Raw genomic sequence first — 13,747 nt, forward strand, 5'->3', positions numbered from 1 at the left:
CCCTAAATAAATATGAGTATTACTATTTAAATTGGCAGCCTCCATGGCTCAGCCGTAGCGCTACGGCCTCTCACCGCTGGATGTCGTGGTTAAAATACAGGTCACTCAATATGAGATTTGTGTGGGGTAAAGTGGAGGCGGGACAGGTTTTTCTCCGGGTACTCCGGTTTACCCTGTCACCTCTCATTCCAGAAACACTCTCCATTATCTTTTCGTTCTATCTGTCGGTTATCAATCATTGCCTCAGTGGAGTGAGACAGGTTTCGGCAGTCGGCACACTTCCTGTTCTCGCCGCTAGATGGGGCTTTCAATCATTTCATTCCTGACCCGGTCGAATGATTGTAAACAGGCTGTGGACTATTTAAATTCAGACAGTAAAAGAAGTATTTAAAACTCCTGCCAGACGTACGTACAAATGATACAAAGCAGGACATGTTCTGTAAATGACTGGTGAATGGCGACACCACCTCCGACAGAAGTTTCAATCTAGATACAAAGTTCAGTTAAAATCATTCGTAAATGCAGACAACTGACGAATCACCTCGGACTAAAACTGTAGCATGCTATGATTTCAACCTATCTGTACACGTGGTGCCTACGCAGACCACAATATTTCTATTGAGAGCTAAACCAACGTAATTAACATTTTAAGAACCTTAGAGCCATATAAACGCAAGTTCACTGTTACTTTACTCTTATGTCAATAAAATAATAATTAGCAATTGTAAGTGTGGATTGCATTAGTGAATGTGTTTAGTGATCAAACTTCCACAAAAATATCTAAAACAATTATGAACATTTATTGCCTGAGTCATTAAAAATCAAAAATGCTCTTCAGCTGACATTTTTCCTCTCTCCTGTAATAATAATAATAATTTCTTGTCGCTATTTCTAACCGAGTGCAGCCCTTGTAAGGCAGACCCTCCGATGAGGGTGGACAGCATCTGCCATGTGTAGGTAACTGCGTGTTATTGTGGTGGAGGATACTGTTATGTGTGGTGAGTGAGTTGCAGGGATGTTGGGGACATCACGAAGACCCAGCCCCCCAGCCAATGGAATTAACCATTTAAGGTTAAAATCTCCGACTCGGCCGGGAATCGAACCCGGGACCCTCTGGATCAAAGGCTAGCACGCTAACCATTTAGCCACGGAGCCGTACCTCTCTCCCGTAAAATGACTAAACTGTGACTTACGTCGGTTTAGCTCTCAGCTACAGATCTGTGCATGTATTTAGTTTCTATCTTCTTTAATAATAATAATAATAATAATAATAATAATAATAATAATAATAATAATAATAATAATGTTTGAATCACGTAGCTGTCAGCTTGCATTCGGGAGACAGTGGGTTCAAATCCCACTGTCGGCAGATCTGTATATTCTGCAGCTGAGAGCTAAAACAACCTAAGTCACATTTGTCATTTTGTATGAGAAAGGGAAATCATCAGTAGTAGAGCATTTTGCTGCATTGTAACTAAAGCAATATACCGAGCTCGATAGCTGCAGTCGCTTAAGTGCGGCCAGTATCCAGTATTCGGGAGATAGGTGGTTCGAACCCCACTGTCGGCAGCCCTGAAGATGGTTTTCCGTGGTTTCCCATTTTCACACCAGGCAAATGCTGGGGCTGTACCTTAATTAAGGCCACGGCCGCTTCCTTCCCAGTCCTAGCCCTTTTCCTATCCCATCGTCGCCATAAGACCTATCTGTGTCGGTGCGACGTAAAGCCAATAGCAAAAAAAAAAAAAAAAAAAAAAAAACTAAAGCAATACATGTTCATCATTGTTCTTGGCATATTCTGTGTAATGTTGATCATTAAACACATTCATTAACATATTTACACTTAAAATGGTTAATTATTATTTTATTGCCATAAAAATATGACATTGAACTTAGATTTATTCTCCTTTCTTAATCTGTTTACCCTCGCACTCAGCGAGAGATCCCACCTCTACCGCCTCGTGGGCAGTGTCCTAGAGCGTGAGACATTAGGTCGGGGATACAACTGGGGAGAATAACCAGTACCTTGCCCAGGCGGCCTCACCTCCTATACTGAACAAGGCCCTTGTGGGGGGGATAGGAAGATTGGAACGGATAAACAAGGAAGAGGGAAGGAACCGGCCGTGGCCATAAGTTAGGTACCATCCCGGCATTTGCCTGGACGAGAACTGGGAACGCACGGAAAACCACTTCCAGGATGGCTGAGGTGGGAATCGAATCCACCTCTACTCATTTGACAGATACACAGATACAAAGTTTGTAAGAGGAGCGCTTAAATGCACCGGAGACGAAGACAAGCTCGCTCGCTACATCACTCTGTCCTACCCTCTAGAGGAAGTGGCAGCGAGGGGCTAGACTCTGATCACAGGAGGGTACTTGTTCAAGCTGAACTACGGGGTCTGTCATATAAACCTAGACCGTCCAGCGGCGTTTTCACTCTTCGAGTCTTAAGCAGCAGTACAGGAGGCGCGCGCATAGTTCTTGACTTTGCAAGTATCGATCTAGCAGTCGTCAGTCTGAATCTCAGCTTTCAACATGGCGAGGCAGTTTTCGCATGTAAAAGTTATTTTAAGTACGAGTCCGCTCAACGGGTACGCGTTGCAATTTCCACCTTCACGAGCACAGATACATATACGGTAACTGTAAATATTTTTTTTTTTTTGCTAGTTGCTTTACGTCGCACCGACACAGATAGGTCTTATGGCGACGATGAGACAGGAAAGGACTAGGAGTGGGAAGGAAGTCGCCGTGACCTTAATTTACCTGGTGTGAAAATGGGAAACCACGGAAAACCATCTTCAGGGCTGCCGATAGTGGGGTTTGAACCTACTATCTCCCGAACACTGGATACTGGCCGCACTTAAGCGACTGCAGCTATCGAGCTCGGTTAATTGTAAATAAATAAATAAATTGTAAATAAATTTGAAACTACTGGCTCCGTGTTCAATAAAAGCATGCGCGCACACGAACAGTTTTAAAACCTGTTGATCCAGCCACAAGAGTGAGATTGTGAGTGGTATCTTGCATCACTGAACGGTCGTTTATTTGACTCAAAGCTTGTGTTCTTTTCGAATAAGGCCTGGTTTCATGTGAATAGTCTTGTGAACAGTCGCAACTCTCGCTATTGGTGTGCAGAAAACCCTAACAGTGTTTATGAATTCCCTCATTATGATAGGAAGATTGGTGATGGTGTGCTGTTGGTGCAAGACGAATAATTGGGCCTATTATTTTCGAGACGACAGTAAATCCAGTGTGTGATATTTACTTGAGGGTTAAACTGAGAGAAAAAGTGTATCGAAAAAATCCTCACATATTGGAGGAATTGAAAGAAAACATTACGAATTAAATCAGAAACATTTCAGTGGCAGAACTCACTCTCGCCAGCCAGAATGTGGCTACCAGATACAATGCCTGTAACACCCCGGAAGGAGGACACTTCCAGCATCTTTTATAAGGTATGATTTCATATGATTGTGTACACGCTTGAAGTGGGGCGGCCGCGCGCGACATAAGTTCGGCTGAGGGAGCTGCCGTAGCGCAGAATACAAACACCATGCGCTCGGTCTCGATTTATATGAGAGACCCTGTATACGTCCCGAGACCTTCGAGATGTATCTAATTTACTGCTTTCCACAATATTGCTCGGTTAGCATAATCCAAAATATATCGAGCTTGGACCTGCGAACTGATGGGCTGTGTATTGCTTAGAAACAATTATTTGGAGTGATTCTCATTGGGTTCATATACGGCAACAACGAGTGTAAGTATAGTTCTGCTTATGTTGGTATCGGGCAGCATCACGTTCGGTTTACGTTCATCGCTTTGCGTTCGATCTCGACTTTGCAACTGGCTCAGGTGTAGAGGTATGATCATTCATCTACACTCATGCTCAGAAATTAAGGATAATGCTGATACATGGTGAAACAACGATGTGGTGGGCGGTTTGCGGTTTTAAATCACCTCGGGGTATGACCATGTGGTGCATTTGACCTGCGGTCGTCGCACGGTGGCGCTGGCAGCACTCCAAATACGAAGAGGTGTGTCGGTGCATGTCAGAGTACGGTGCAGCGAGTAAGTGTGCAGATGTTTCCAGACGTGCTAATGGTGACTGTGCGGTGAAAATGACTCAATGAACACATATTGATGACGTTGTGAGGGATAGAAAAATAGGGCGACTGGAGGCTGGTCAAACACAGCAGGTCGTAGCACGGTCCCTCCGTGTTCCACAAAGTGTTATTTCAAGATTATGGCAACGATTCCAAATACCAATTTTCACGTCTGCAACATGTTAAGTTTTTGAGATATACTGTAGATAGGCTAATTTTCAAAATTCACCCGCTTGTTCAGTTCCCCTTAAGTGAATTTTACAGGAAATTCCAAATACCAGTTTTCAAATCTATAATATGTTACGTGTCTGAGATAATTTGCAGATAGAGTCTTTTTTTAAATTTCACCCCGTTTGTCACTCCTGTTCACCCCCTATTAATCGGATTATCCAAAAACACAAAAATACGTGTTTCTTTATTTTCAAAGGAGATTTCAAATACCAATTTTCATGTCTGTAACATCTTCAGTTTTTGAGATATAAGTCTCCTCATAATAGTGTTCAACCGCTTTTCCCCTGTTTTTCATCCCCCATATGAGATTTTCCGAAAATAAGAAAATACGTGTTTCTTTATTTTTAAAGGATATTCCAAATACCAAATTTTACGTCTGTAAACTTGTAAGTTTTTGAGATATAGATATCATCATTTTAAAAATTCACCCCCCTTTTCACCCCCTTAGCGACGGAATATCCAAAAATCCTCCCTTAGCGAGCACCTACATGTTAATATGAATGTATCTTCAAAATTTCATTTCTTTATGCCCAGTAGTTTTGGCTCGGCGATGATGAATCAGTCAGTCAGTCAGTCAGTCAGTACAAGTTATTTTATGGGCCTATATATAGATTACTCATACTGAAACAGTCACGAGTGTGCTGAGGGGCAAATACGGTACCGTACCGAGTGACGACCATGCCCTGAGGAGGATTAAGAACAAAACGTAAGTGCTGTCCTTGAGTAGAGACTAGAAAACACGCTGCGAAGCAAATGGTTAGGCAGCTTATAAATCCATCTGCACCCTGGCATAAAAAAGCAGGAAGAATATTATTTGTTTTCATGACTCTATAACACAGAACTTATGCAAATTATTATAAGAGATGCACTGACGAGTGATTTTTCCCGTTAAAAATCCAAATAATGAAAGAGGACCTGTTCCCTTAGACACAACAAGTGGACATGTTCCCACAACGGCCTAGCTTCTAGAGAGACCCCAAGTTGTATACGGTTCACAAAATTATGCCAGTGACAAATTTGTCCCGTATGCCAAAGATTGACTGCGGATATTGCAGGGCAGCAAACACTTGCAGGGTGACCAGGCGAGTTGGCTGTGCGGTTAGGGTCGCGCAGCTGTGAGCTTGCATCCGGGAGATAGTGGGTTTGAACCCCATTGTCGGCAGCCGTGAAGATGGTTTTCTGTGGTTTCCCATTTTCACACCAGAAAAATGCTGGAGCTGCACCTTAATTAAGGTCACGGCCCCTTGCTTCCCACTCCTAAACCTTTCCTACCCCATCGTCGCCATAAGACCTATCTGTGTCGGTGCAACGTAAAACAAATAGCAAAAAAACTGCAGGGTGCACTTAGTACTGTGTTAGATACCCGTGGGACGAATACAGGCGGCAATGCGGTCGGACATGGAGGTATACGTATGTCGGATTTCCTCCTAAGGAAGATTTTACCATAGTTGGCGCAACTAACTCTCCAAAACTGTAGTATTTAACACTGGCCAAATTAGCCGTCCAAAGTGGTTCCAAGCTTTCTCGATTGGTGAGAGTTCTGGAGAACTTGCTGGCCAAGGAAGCATGTTGGCATCACGAAGGCAGGCCAGAGATAAACGTATTATGTTTGGCCGTGCATTACCCTGCTGGAAAATGGGGCTATCAAGCTGCACTATGAAGGGAAGCACCCACGGTCGCAGAATGTCTTGGACATACCACCGCGTTGTCACTGTACCTTCAATCACCACCAGTAGGGGACAGGAATTGCAGGAAATGGCACCCCACACTATGACACGTCTCATTGGGGTGGAGTGCCACTCTACAATGTAGCGTAGGCTCATTGCACTGATTAGGCCGTCTTCAAACACATATTTGACAGTAGTCTGTATCCCGACAGAATGGTAATTCGTCGCTGAACACCACTCGCTGCCAATCCAAAAGTTCCATGTTGCCCGCTCCAGGTAGAAGTTCAAACATGTCGGTGATGCTCAGGCCATTATGGCAGATGTGCTTGCTACCTGGATATGTTACTCGTGGGTACAGTCGTATCCGCAGTTGCCGTGGTACGCCTCTGGATATTGTTCAGCGACGCCCGTGGAGTGCTTACAGCCGGTCACACAACGAATCGATCCTCCCCGCTGTTTTTTCACCGGAGTCAACCCGAGTCTTCTCGAGGCATGTGTGTACCCACACATTGGTATTACGTTCAACACAGCCGTATAGTGTAGTGAGAATGGTTCAATTGGTGAGCAACGTGCCAAAACATCCAACTCGGCTCTCTTATTTCGACGAATGACCTCTCTGAAACTCATCTAGCTAGTGAAAGATTTGTTGAACGTGCCGTCGGGTTATACTGGATGTTCACTCAGCTTAGGTCTGTGGCTCACACATACACTGCTACTAAGGCCATATTCAGAATATTGCATCTGTAAATAACGGAGATTCTGATTGGCAGCACATGGAAATATTTTAAAATGTAGGTTCCTTATAACATGAAAATTTACAGATTCATCACCTAATACTAAAGTAATGATAATGATCCTCCGTGGCTCAGTTGGCAGCGCAAAGGCCTCTCACCGCTGTTCAAATCCCGGTCACTTCATGTGGGATTTGTGTTGAACCAAGATGAGTCGGGATAGGATTTTCTCCGGGTACTCCGGTTTCCCTGTCATCTTTCATTCTAGCAACAATATCATTTCATTTCATCTGACAGTCAATAATCATTGCCCCAGAGGAGTGCGACAGTCTTCGGCAGCCGGCACGATGCCTATCCTCACTGCTAGATGGGATCTTCATTCATTCTTGAACCGGTCGAATGATTGGAAACAGACTATGGATTTTTAATAACTATAATGGATTTACGTCCAAGCAACGTTTGTTTTTCTCCAACAAGACGCCAAGGTGCCGTAAACGTTGTCTCGCTGGAAGGTTAAATTTGTTAACTTGGGCTCTGAGCCACTCATTACAATGAATATAATAGAGTGTACAAGGAGATTCCTCTTACGAGTATTATACCCTCTTAGGACTCAAGATACACTATACTATTGCTGTCTTTTATAGAAAGGCATGTTATATTCCTGGTGTGTGAGTGTTTTTAAGTGTTCTTCTTACGCTGTGAAATAAATAAATGTATATACACAATCATTTCGTATTTACTTTTCTGACTGCAAATATAGAATTGATATCAAGATTTATTGTACTAGAGGGTAAAAATTAAATATTGGTGTCCAGATTCGAACATGTAACGAAATAAGAGTACAGTGTCAACATAATCTGCGATGGTTTCAGGCCAGTCATAAAATGTAGTAGTTTTTACAATTTGTTTTACGTCGAAAATGGGAAACCACAGAAAACCATCTTAAGGGCTGCCATCAGTGGGGTTCGAACCCACAGTCTCCCGGATGCAATCTCACAGCTGCGCGCCCCTAACCGCACAGCCAACTCGCCCGGTAAATGTACTATTATGCATTAACTGAAAACATTAAAATTCTAACACAAATATCGACATACTTGAGCAAATTAGACAGTAATTTACATGTTTAATTAGTTACTTGAGTCATGGTCGAGCAAGTTGTTATCTGCTTCAGGGGGCGTGAGAGCCGATTAACATCGTCATTGGTGTCTCATTCAAGGCGAATGATGCGGTCCGAATTCCGGGCATTGCACATGGGAGTTTTGAAATGAGAATTCACAGCCCCTTGGTTAGGATAGCACGTACAACCTGGGGTCTCATGGCTATGATAACGATATCAATAGTCACATAAAAACTGCAAGCTTACTCATTTTATTATTATTATTATTATTATTATTATTATTATTATTATTATTATTATCACCGTGATTTTGTGGATTATCGGGCGAGTTGGTCGTGCGGTTACGAGCGCACAGCTGTGAGCTAGCATCCGGGAGATAGTGGGTTCGAACACCACTGTCGGCTGCCCTGAAGATGATTTTCCGCGGTTCCCCATTTTCACGCCAGGCAAATGCTGGGGCTGTACCTTAATTAAGGCCATGGCCACTTCCTTCCAATTCCTAGGCCTTTTTTGTCCCATCGTCGCCATAAGACCTATGTGTGTCTGTGCGACGTAAAGCAACTAGCAAAAAAAAAAAAAAGATTTTGTGGATCAGTGTAGTGTACGAATTTGCTGGGATGAATGGGTGGGCAGTGAAAAGATCAGAGCATAAGTTAAAGCACTAAATTTTGAAATTTCACTTCTTTCCATTTTTTCTTGATTTTAAAATTTGGTAGTTAGAAAATCTGGATGAACAACAATACTATAAAGATGAGTTCGTCCGCTCCCACAATAACAATGCCTTAAAGTCAAAAATCGGGTACAATAGAGAAGATTATCGACACAATAATTTACGAGGAATGAGCATTGTAGCTCAAAATGCTACACTATTTTACAAGAGCATATTTGCTCCACTCAGTCACATTCTAGGAGACTGAGCTCCAAAATTTACTACAATCCAGCTTCTCAGAGGCACAAGATTCTTACAAAATTACGCTAAATAAACTTCTAAAACTGTCATTTCTGCTCAACAGTCATTTACACATTTGTCTATCGGTAATTACACTTTAAACAGGCGCAATGAGTGCCCATTCTAAATGGCCTTAATGTACACAAATAAAAAGGTTTAAGACGATCGGCCATGAACAAAAGGCTAGGAGGCGAAACACATGCACTCTTTTTGAAACACACTTACAATCCTAAAGTGGCTTATGGCCCGAAGTTGCAGAGGCTAAGCCTATACTACAGAGGGGTGACTAGATGCGAAATATTAAGTACCAAAGCAGTGTGAAGAATTTAGTTTACAAAATTTTAGTCACCCCTATACCAAGTTGAATGGGAATTAGCAAAGGGTGAACACTTTTTATTCCCTAAATTCAATGTTTCCCAGCAGAGATTTGAACAAAGTCCTCAGACTTGCCGAAAATGTACATTTAAACAGAGACTTTAGGACCTTACATTAATAAAATAAGTTTGAAACCTTCCTCTCAAGTTATCTGCTTGGAGCTATCACATATTAAGAGATGTCTGCCAATACCTTGAGCAGTTGGGCCTTCCGAATGCGGGCCTACATCCCGTGCCTCCTATTACGCCGCACACACACACACACACACACACACACACACACACACACACACACACACACACACACACACACACACACGCACACACACACACACACACACACACACTAGACCGGAGCAAGGAAGATGACAATAAGGCCCTAAAGCGCCCAGCTTTTACAACATATCAGAGGGGAAAGTTCCAGAACTCTCTTGAGATCGACAGAATGCCTGTACACACCCGAAATTTTAATTGGCTAGATAAATATACACAAAACTCCTGATTTGTTAATAACTAAGGAAGAAGGCAGCCGTAGGAGTGCTGACAAACTTAGCACGTGAAAAAAACAATTTACAAAAACTTAAGGTTTACAAACATTGAAAACTGAAAATCCCTTAAAAGGTAATCGTCTTTAATCCCGCCAGAGGGGCACATAGGCCGATAGTAGAGACATCTGAAAGTTAAAGGCCCAAGTAACTTGATTTACATTAATTCAGGATTCACAGCACAGATGACATTCTAGAAGGCGCGCACTTCAACTGGACGGACGGTAAATTATTATTAGTATTATTATTATTATTATTATTATTATTATTATTATTATTATTTACTGTACCGGTTACGACCTGTACATAAGTATTTTTTGAGCATAAGTTACGTTTATTTACCACGCGTTATGTTCCGAGCGCGGATGGTTTGTCTACCAACAGCGAGGACCAGCTAGCGAAGTGTATGACGACTGTGAGCTGTGACGTAGCCACAGGGGCTAGCTAGGCCGCCCGCTCGTCTCAACACGTGTTGCCAGCCTTGACTGGTATTTTCTGGATTCCACGTCACTTGTTCTAGTGAGTTCGATGGAGAAAATTTGGATATTTCTATAATAATTGTGCTAGCGAGTCGAGCGATATGTCATCTTGTTTGGGATCACCTAAACGTCCCAATGCTCGAGTTTCAAGCAAATCCATCGAGGGATTCGGGAGATATTCAATCAAACCGTATTATGACGTAGACATCCCGGATTGAATAAAAAGGGGACCTACTGTAGCCTAGTGGTGGGGACGGAGCGGAGCGGAGCGGAGCGGAGCAGTTGTTGTGACGTCATCACCCAGTAGTACCGAGTAAACTACCGAGTGAATGTAATGTGGCTCCACGTTTAAATACGTTATTGGTATGGCAACGTAAATTCAATGCCCTTTTCTCACAACACAACCATTTCGCTGAATACAGCAATGTTGCTTTCTGCTGGAGAAGCCGACCTGCTCATTTCATCCTTGTGATGCCTCTTGATATAATCCCACAAATTTGATACGCCACCACCCGTCAAGTAAATGCGGCCGCAAAATTTGCATTTTGCTTATTTTTATCACCAGTAATTTCAAAGAAATGCCATGCATCAGACGGTTTTCGTGGCATTTGTGGTACAAATTTCTGTAAAAATGTATGCAATTCCTTAAATTTTCTAAAACATGAATACCATCTCAAAGTGGGATTAAATATCAAACTAATGCCACAATTATTATCTACTATGCTTTGTATTATCTACAAACCACAACAAGCGGAGGAAATATAGACGCAAATTAAGAAACACAGACTGAATACAGGCATAATACTCTTACAAGGGGTGGCCACGACGTTCGGATCACGGAGTATCTTCAAACTTTGTACACATTTAGTAGTCCATTAGGACAAGATAATGTGCAAGTAGTAAGGTGTACTACTAAGGCGTTCTCGAGAAAATCTCAAGATAAGTTTTCGTGTCGAATATGTACCGGTGCGTTGCGATCATTGCGTGAAACTGTAGTGGTCGAGTGGTTAGCGTTCAAGCTCCGTGCTCGCTGGATCGAGTCCCGCGTGTTGTTTTGTTTTTCAACACTGGTCAAATTCTTTCATATACATTACAATTCAAAGGTAATATACTGAAAAAAAGGTATATTTGCATGAACTTTATTGGATTTCCAATGTTATTTGGCTCTTTACTAATGTTTATCATTACAAAAAATATCTTTCTTTCTTTCTTTCTTTCTTTCTTTATCTGTTTACCCTCCAGGGTCGGTTTTTCCCTCGGACTCAGCGAGGAATCCCACCTCTACCGCCTCAAGGGCGGTGTCCTGGAGCGCGAGAGTTTGGGTCGAGTATACAACTGGGTAGGATGATCAGTACCTCGCCCAGGTGACCTCACCTGCTATGCTGAACAGGAGCCTTGTGGAGAGATGGGAAGATTGGAAGGGATAGGCAAGGAAGAGGGAAGGAAGTGGCCGTGGCCTTACATTAGGTAGGGGCCTACATCCCGGCATTTACCCGGAGGAGAAATAAATGGGAATCTACGGAAAAACACTTCGAGGATGGCTGAGGAGGGAATCGAACCCCCATCTACTCAGGTGACCTCCCGAGGCTGAGTGGACCCCGTTCCTGCCCTTGTACCACTTTTCAAATTTCGTGGCATAGCCGGGAATCAAACCCGGGCATCTGGGGGTGGCAGCCAATCACACGAACCACTCCACAACAGAGGTGGACTACAAAACAAATATATCATTTATAATTATCAACAAGTAAACGGCCCAATGCATAAAGTATTCCTGTAAAGGTATGCCTGTCGCGATTTGTGAAATCCCTCATACCTGACAGTGAAATCGAGTAAGGTACCCGGAACTGCTTTGCACCTGGACGCTCTGACCTGCAATATATATGAAAGAATATGACCAGTGTTGAAAAACAAAAAGTGAAAAGCGAGACTCGATCCAGTGATCCAGCGATTACGGAGCTTGAACGCTAACCACTCGACCATCGCCACCTCGTGCTCGTGACTGCAACGCACCGGTACACATTCGACGCGAAAATTCTCTTGCTATTTTCTTGAAAACGCTTTAATAGTACGCCTTACTATTTGCACATTATCTTGTCCTAATAGACTACTAAAAGTTTACAAAATTTGAAGATGATCCGTGATCTCAACGTCGTGGTCTGCCCTTGTTAAACACTTGTCGTGCGCTACACTGTGCTCTGGTCCTCCGCGAGTACTTACAGTTGTAAGCGGAGGGGATCGGTGGTGCGCTCTACCGCTACAACCGGATTACTCATCGGTATTACTCGCTCCGTCCCCACCTCTACTGTAGCCTATTCACACAGTCTCAGCTGAGTAGTCAGCGAGGACACTCTTGCTGCTACTATCATCGTGGAACTCTGTCATTATACAAGTGAGGAAGACGATTCTTCCAAGTTTTATAAAGTGGACTCATAAGACTTCGAGTGTGGTAGAAATTTTTCTAAGTCTTCGTAATTGAACTTGGAATATTTACAAGTGTTCATTGAATGGACTTGTATTATTTACGTGTCATCGAAGTTGGAATTTTTCTAAGTGTTAACTAAATGGACTTGTATTATTTACGCGTCTTCGAAGCTGGAATTTTTCTAAGTGTTCACTGAACGGACTTGTATTATTTACGCGTAAACGAGATTGGAACTTTTCTAAGTTTTCGTAAAATGGACTTGTGTTTTTTACGTGGAATATTTGCAACTGTTGAGGAACTCATTCTTCTAATAGACAGTGATTGATTAACATTGCTAGTGATGAACTTTAACTTTCCAACGGCTTTGAACAGAGTTAGGATTTCACTTGCATTTACTCAAAGACTTGTACATTTGCCAGTGTTGGTTTAAAAGACTTATAAATTTCGTCAGTGAATTCATTTATGTGAATGGACTTGTGTTTTCGTCAGTGGTCACTCAAAGACTTTATGAATTTCACCAGTGATTAACTTTAAATATATTCAGACCTCCAAGTGAATGGACTTGTGTTTTTTCGTTCGAGTTTAGGCAAAGACTTGCACCTTCGCCAGTAATGAACTTTGAGTTTAACTATAATTTCACAAGAAGGGACTTGTGTTTTTTCATTGCCAAAAGTCATACAGGGAAGGGGATCTTCCTAGTGATGAACTCTAAAATTATTAATACCACTCATATCATTTTACGAGTGTTGGAAGTCTTGATGTACAATTATCAAGATCTCTGCTTATAAGTTGATCATGCAAGGTGTTCATGGACTCAGTGCTACTAGTGACCTTGGGAACATCAATCCTCTCAGTCTCATTGGGCTGAGGTAGTACATGACTATCTACAACATCGCCTGGATCATCGGGGTTCAACCCGGGCCTCAGAGTTCGAGACATCTCTACTCGCCGTCAATCCAGACAGTCCAGCTGCCTCTGTCTGGAGTATCTGGAGTCCCTGGAATCCCTGGAGTCTTCTGGAACGTGCTTCAACCAGCTTGGCTTGGTGAGCTGGAGAACCCAAGCCATACTATTGGAATACGAGGAAGACAGTCCATTTCTACTTAGAGGTGATGTGCAAACTCATGAC

This window comes from Anabrus simplex, chromosome 2 (assembly GCF_040414725.1).
Source record: "Anabrus simplex isolate iqAnaSimp1 chromosome 2, ASM4041472v1, whole genome shotgun sequence".
Taxonomy (NCBI): domain Eukaryota; kingdom Metazoa; phylum Arthropoda; class Insecta; order Orthoptera; family Tettigoniidae; genus Anabrus; species Anabrus simplex.